Below are 6,000 nucleotides of genomic sequence, written 5' to 3'. Positions count from 1 at the left end.
CTGCCCGCGGGAAGAGGGTCCGCTTGGACCCAGCCCCCGCGTCCCCTCCCTGGCGTCCCCGGCTTCCGCGCCAGCGCCCAGAGAAGCGGGCGCCCTGGGAACAGCGACCCAGGCATCTCCCCGTGGAGGGAAGTGGGAGGTGGGGAGGGCGGGGGATTTCAGAGATTGAAAACAGAGCAGCCCTTGCGCCTCAGCCCCGGAGCTCATCTGACTTGAGTTAGCGACACCCCCAACCCCCCACCTCGTTGTCTAAAAAGTGTCGGAGATTGGCGCGTCCTCTGGTTCCTTTCTCGAACTTTCCTTGTAGGTGCGTTTTCTTTCCTTGGTGCAGGGTGGGGAAAAGTCCCTGTGATCCCCCTTTCCCCTCCCCCCGCCCCGGCGGCGTTCGGGTCCCCCTGCGTCCCCCGGCACGGAGCGGGCGGGCGGGCTGGCTGGTTCGCGGGGCCCTGGTGTGCCCGCACCGTGCGCGCGGGGGCGCTGCGCCGTCCGGCGGCGCTGACGGATTGCGGGAGTGCCGGCGCTCGCCAGCCGAGGCAGCACGGCTCCGCGGACTTTTTTTCAAACTCCCATCAATGAGACTTCGAGGAGGAGCGGGCGGCGGCGGCGGCGACTGCGGGCGCGGAGGAAGGCCAGGAGCCGCGGCAGGAGCCGGAGGAAAGAGCGCGGGCCGCGAGGCGCGCCGGTGCCTTGGGGAGCCGCCTGCTCGCCGGCGGTAGGGGCTGAGCGGCGCCCGCCCGCCTCTCGGTCCCCTCTTTCCTGGCTCGCCCCGCCCCGGCTGGCCGGAGCCCCGGCACAAGGCAGCCAGCCGAGGGTCGCCGCGCCAGCCAAGGTGGGATGGGGGCCCACAGCCACCGCCCGGCGCCGGAGACGCCACCTGCGTGCTAGAGGCAAACTTTTGTCTCCCTCGGTAAAGTTACATTGGTCTTCTTTTACTTGCTTTTCGTGGCGAAGCGCCTCCCACCTCGGCCAAGCGCGGGCCGACTGGGATGCTGTGCCGTCTCGGAGGGTCCCTCGGCCGGGCACCCGCGCCTCGGCCTTGGGATTGGGGCACTGGGCTTCGGGGGACTCGAGGTTATTGGGCGCGACCCCGCTTGGGGCTCTGGACAAGCAGGGCGGGGACGTAAGGAGGGTCCTGGGGCTTGGAGCTCGTGGTCCGGGGTCGATGTTGCACCCCTCCCTACCTGGGGGAGAGCGCCACTCTTCTCGGGGTGCACAGCGCCCCGGCCTTCGCGCCCCAGCCAGGGGCTGTTTTTTCAGGGGGTGGAGGATGGGATCGGAGGCTGGGATGCTCCGAAGCTGGCGTAGGTGGGCATGGGAGCGTGTCTGCGGGCGTGCTGAGCGCGGAGGGGCTGCAGCCAGCCACTTGAGAACTTCGAACTCCACTTCTCCGCGCTGCGCGTCCCGAAGCCCTGCCTTTCTTTCTTCTTTCCACGCTCCTTCCTCCCCCTCGCCGGGCCCGGCCGCCCCCTCCCCCTCCGCTGGGCTCTCCTCCTCGGCACCCCCCCTCTTTGCCTCTCTCCTCCTCCTCTCCTGCCCTCGGCCCTGAGATCCGCTTGACTTCCCAAAGGGATCCGCACGTAATCCTTTGCCGGGTCCTCCGGTTCCCCCACACCACCTCACTTTCATCCCTGCCCCCCTACTCATCGTCTTCCCCCACCCCCGACAATCTCTCAACAAGTATATTTGCTGAGGAATTTGAAAAATCCACTACTGCAACTTGATCTGTATGTGATGGATGGGGAGAGGCGCGGAGAGAGTTGGGCGCCAATCCTATTAAGGGTTTAGAGAGGGGAGCCTTTTCCTCGGACGGGGCGGGGGCGGGGAGCTGGGAGGGAGCGTGTGCTTGCGTGTGTGAGTGTGAGTGCGCCCGCCGCTCCGGGGAGCTGGGAGTCCACCCAGCTCGGCGCCTTTCAGCCCGGTGGTAACTGCTGTCATTTCCTAGGAAACCTGACTTTTACCGCGTGGGGAGCTGGGGATGGAGCCCGTGCGCTTCACCCTGGGTGATCGGTCGCTGAGCCTCTCGGGGACCTCGAGCCCCCCACGCAGGGTGCCTCTCTCCACTACCTTCTCTTTTGTGTAATTGTTCTGTGGCTCCTAGAGTTGATCCCAGCTGGAAAAGTAGACCTGTCTCTAGTATCTGGTCCCGCGCCCTGGGAGTCTTGTAGGCGCCCCTCTGTCCCCCAGCTCGGGCATCTCGCTCGATGCGCGATCTCTGGCACGGGCTTTGCAGCTCGGTGGCCGCAGCGGTGTCCCGGGCCCCTCTCCGCCGCCCTTGCCGGGCGTGTGAAGGTTTAATCCCGACAGCTTCAGATAAAGGGAGCAGTTGTAAAACGCTCATAGGCTGTTTGCAGATGAGGCTCTGGGGGATGTAGGAGAATTTGAAAGTAAACGTTTCCTTCGCAAGCGGCATAAAATAGTGTTTAAACAAATATTGTATTGGCATGCTCAGGGGGCTCGGTGCCAAAAAGTAAAGTAAATAAACTGTGAAATCCAAAATATACAGCGGGGAAAGCGGAGGAATAGGCGGGTTTGTCACGGGCCTCCCTGATGAGACCAGTTTGTTCCAGCCACCACCTCACCTGCCAGCCTTCTCTCCGCCCATTTCCTTACCTTGCTGGGAGTTCCCTTGGCTAGGTTTCCCTGTGTCTGGGGGCAGGCCCTCCCTGGGGCCTGGGAGCGGCTTTGCAGTTGCTTGTTTAGGGGGACGCTCACGGTGTGGCTACCTGGGCCAGACTCTGCAGGGAGGGGAGGACACCCTGGCTATGCTTGGCTTCTTTGAGTTTGGAGGCTCTTTATTTAGGCTTTTCCCAGCTTCTGGTCTGTCCTGGGGCAGTCATTCTAGAATGTGGAATCCAGATCCATCAGGGGCCTTCTCTTCTCTTTGACTATGCTTCTTGTGCCTTTTCCTTCATCGTTCTTGCTTTTGTTTTCCTAGACTTGCTGCTTCTCTCTTGAGGGTTACAGGAAATTGTGGAGATGTTTTCCCTGGGATTCAAATTCCACTCAAACCCAGCCATATGGAAAGTTGTCGCTTGTCTGATGAGTTTAAAGTTAATTATATTTGGTAAGATTTAGGGTGGTTTTATATTCCCCTCTGCTTGGAGAAATATGCCAGTTTCATGAAATTATTTCGTGATTTTAGGGGGATTTAAGCTAATAAAAGGAAGATCCTACATTTGAAAGAGCCCAACTGCCCAGGAGGTATCCCTCAGGTGAGCCAGCCTTCAGTTGGGCTAGCATCTGAGTGAGAGACTGTGGTCAGAACAGTCTATTTGCAAAAAGCCTCTTGGAGATAATTAGAATAATAGGTAGAAAGAGCCTCCCAAGTCAGGGAGCCGGGCTCCCAGGCTCACCAAGGAACAAGGTAAGACTGCTAGAGATGGTTTTATCCTCTGTAGGAATTGACTTGACAGAATTTGCAGAGGGTTCAAATTCCTTCAGCAGAACCTTCTGGGCTGCTCCCAAACTCACTCTGCTCCGGCCTTGAAGGGAACTCTTGACTCGTGACTTCCTTGAAGCTTGTGTGGAGTTAGTGAGGCCCTTGTGGCCAGGCAGCCTTGGAGTGGAGTGCCACTTCACTCTCTCAGGGATGCTCCGGTCCACTGGTGGAGAGAGCACTGCATGGAGAGTCAATCCTTTGAGTTGCTTGGTCAGAAGAGGGGGCCGCAGGGCTTCTGGTCAGCAGCTCATTGCCTGGCTGTGGGGTTCTTGGGGGCTGTGTACTGTAGCTGGCTTGTTTGCACTGCAGACTGAAAAATACACAAATACTTCATGCTTTTTGTACTCCCACAAGTGCCCTGTACACAGTGCAGCCCCTGGGGCTGGATTAGCAAACCAGGGATTCAGCAGGCAGGCGGACAAAATTGGATATTTGCCTAATAAACACCCTTCTTCCATCACCCCCCCACCCCCGCCCCGGGGTACTCCAGGGGAGAACTTCACTCCACAGATGCCAGCAGTTCCCTTTAAATGGGAGTAGGAGGTTGTCATGTGCACTTTGAAAGCCTGTGTGACCCCCTCACACCCAGCTGCCTTGTTAAAGCCTAGAATCGGAGTCCTACATCCTTGTGTACTCTCTGGGTAGGGCAACCGGCCTTTTCCTTGGGAAAGTGTGTTTAGCCCGGCTTCCTTTCATCTGCATGGCGCTTGCTGCAGGGAGGTGGAGCAAACCAGCCTTGCTTCTTAGAGGCTGTGGGGAGGAGAAAGGGTTTCTACCTGGGCCAGTGCCTGTTTCCTAGTGGACAAGGGGCAGCCAGGCCAGGTGGACCTCGCTGTGGATAGCTGCAGCTGTTCCCGCTGGGCCAGGGCCCTTTGAAAAGGAACCGGGGTGAGCACTTCCCCCCCTTCTTCTTTTCACTGAGTGTCAGAGGCATGGACAAGTGAAACACGTGAAGAATGCCAAAGAGAAAAACAGTGTTCTCAGATTCCAGAAAATTCAGAGGCAAAATAGGTGACTGTACCAAAAACCAGAATGTACAGTGATTTCGGTTGCTCCTGAAATTGCTCCTGCACTTCTAAAGAAATCGGGGAGGAAAAACTGCTAATTGTTTCCTCAGGCTTGTTTAACAGATTTAAGAAAGGGTCATCCGACATTGATGTTTGAGAGTGTCCTTTGAAAAAGAATAGCACCTTCAACACTTTTCTAGTTTTCAAATAAACACACAACACCGATTCAACATTAATAATTTTCTCTAAAATTAATTTGAGGGTTTGCTGTGGAATATCAATAATTAAAAAAAAATCATTGATTTTTTTTTTGTTTGTTTAGAGGATGACAGAAGCATCCTTAACCCACAAAACTGTATTTAAAACCTGGGAAAATGCACAGACGATAACAGTATACTTTCTGCACATTTAATATCTTATTTTCCCCCAATTCTTTCATCAGCACAGTAATTCTCAATAATCCTGTTTGTGTTGTTTCTGGTTTCTTAAAAAATATACACATGGGGGAAAGTAACTCATTTAAGATGTGACCAAAGAGTACTTATTAAACTGTTTTGGGGATTTGGGTTTAAATTGAATAATGTTTTGTGTGTGTGCTTGCACATGTGTGTTGTTTAAAAAAAAAAAAGAGGTTGCTGGGAAGTGTGTTTTAACTGTGAGTGCCGGGTTTCAGCTATTAGCATAAGAAAAAGTTTTAGCGCGTTTGCCATTGTCTTGAATGAAGAGTTCAGCAAAGGGAAGGAAAGCCGCAAAAGGGTGATGGTCCATTGAGATTCTTCTGCAGCCCCGAGCTCGTCATCTGCCTCTGAAATCTGTGATCGGATATCACTTTTATCTCGCTTTTCCATTCTCTAGCCTTTTTCACACGTTCACTTTTGTCAAGGTTTATTGATTATGTTTTCTTCTCTACAAATCTGTGGAAAATTTAATGAACCAAAAACAGCAGTGAAATAAAGGGGACTTTTTATTCATTAGCACGGGATTGGGACTGATTCCCCTCTTTGGGCAGCCGAGGGCCCCAGGCCTCCTGCAGGCAGCTAGAGGGAGGAGGGAGGGTGGCCCGGCTGCAGGCTGAGGCGGGGACTCCACAGGCCTGTGGCCTCCAGGCTGAGCAGCACGGGCGCAGCCCTGCACTCCTGTCCCAAGTGAACTCTGAAAGCTTGTCCGCGATGGCTGTGCTGGTTGATCCTGTATGCATCCACGCCGCAGCCCTCACCCGCCATGTCCTCCTGGATCCTGGCTCAGTGGGCTCGGGGGAGGTGGGAAGGGGGGTGTTGTTTGTATTTCCCAGACTTACAAACCATTTGAGTGCTGGGCCTTCCCTGGGACACAGTTAAGTATCTCCCTTCCTCTAGACCCAGCTCAAACCTGTAATTAAGCAAAGCCCCTGATGTGATTACGCTTTGCTGACTCGGCTGGGTTTGGAGCCATTCCCTCTAGGAAACAGGGTGAACTCTTGCTCTTCCCAGAGGCTTCCTGGGCAGCTTGTGGTGCACCTCTGTTGTACACATGTCCGCCTGTTCCCCTCCTTTGGCTCTCTTCCTCTCCCTTCAG

At 55.3% G+C, this 6,000-nt stretch overlaps 1 protein-coding gene across 1 annotated transcript in view; it reads left to right on the top strand.

Annotated features, from left to right (window-relative positions):
* Positions 1–478: 478 nt before the first annotated feature.
* GLI2 (GLI family zinc finger 2) overlaps positions 479–6,000 on the top strand; it is a 261,956-nt gene continuing 256,434 nt past the window's right edge. The window contains exon 1 of the mRNA XM_015109910.3: positions 479–907. The gene's annotated coding sequence lies outside the window, so the exon portion shown is untranslated. The remainder of the gene's footprint in view (positions 908–6,000) is intronic.

Source organism: Macaca mulatta, chromosome 12, assembly GCF_049350105.2.
Source record: "Macaca mulatta isolate MMU2019108-1 chromosome 12, T2T-MMU8v2.0, whole genome shotgun sequence".
In the NCBI taxonomy this organism is placed as follows: domain Eukaryota; kingdom Metazoa; phylum Chordata; class Mammalia; order Primates; family Cercopithecidae; genus Macaca; species Macaca mulatta.
The sequence above is the reverse complement of the archived record's forward strand: the minus strand, read 5'-3'. Positions and strand labels throughout refer to the sequence as shown.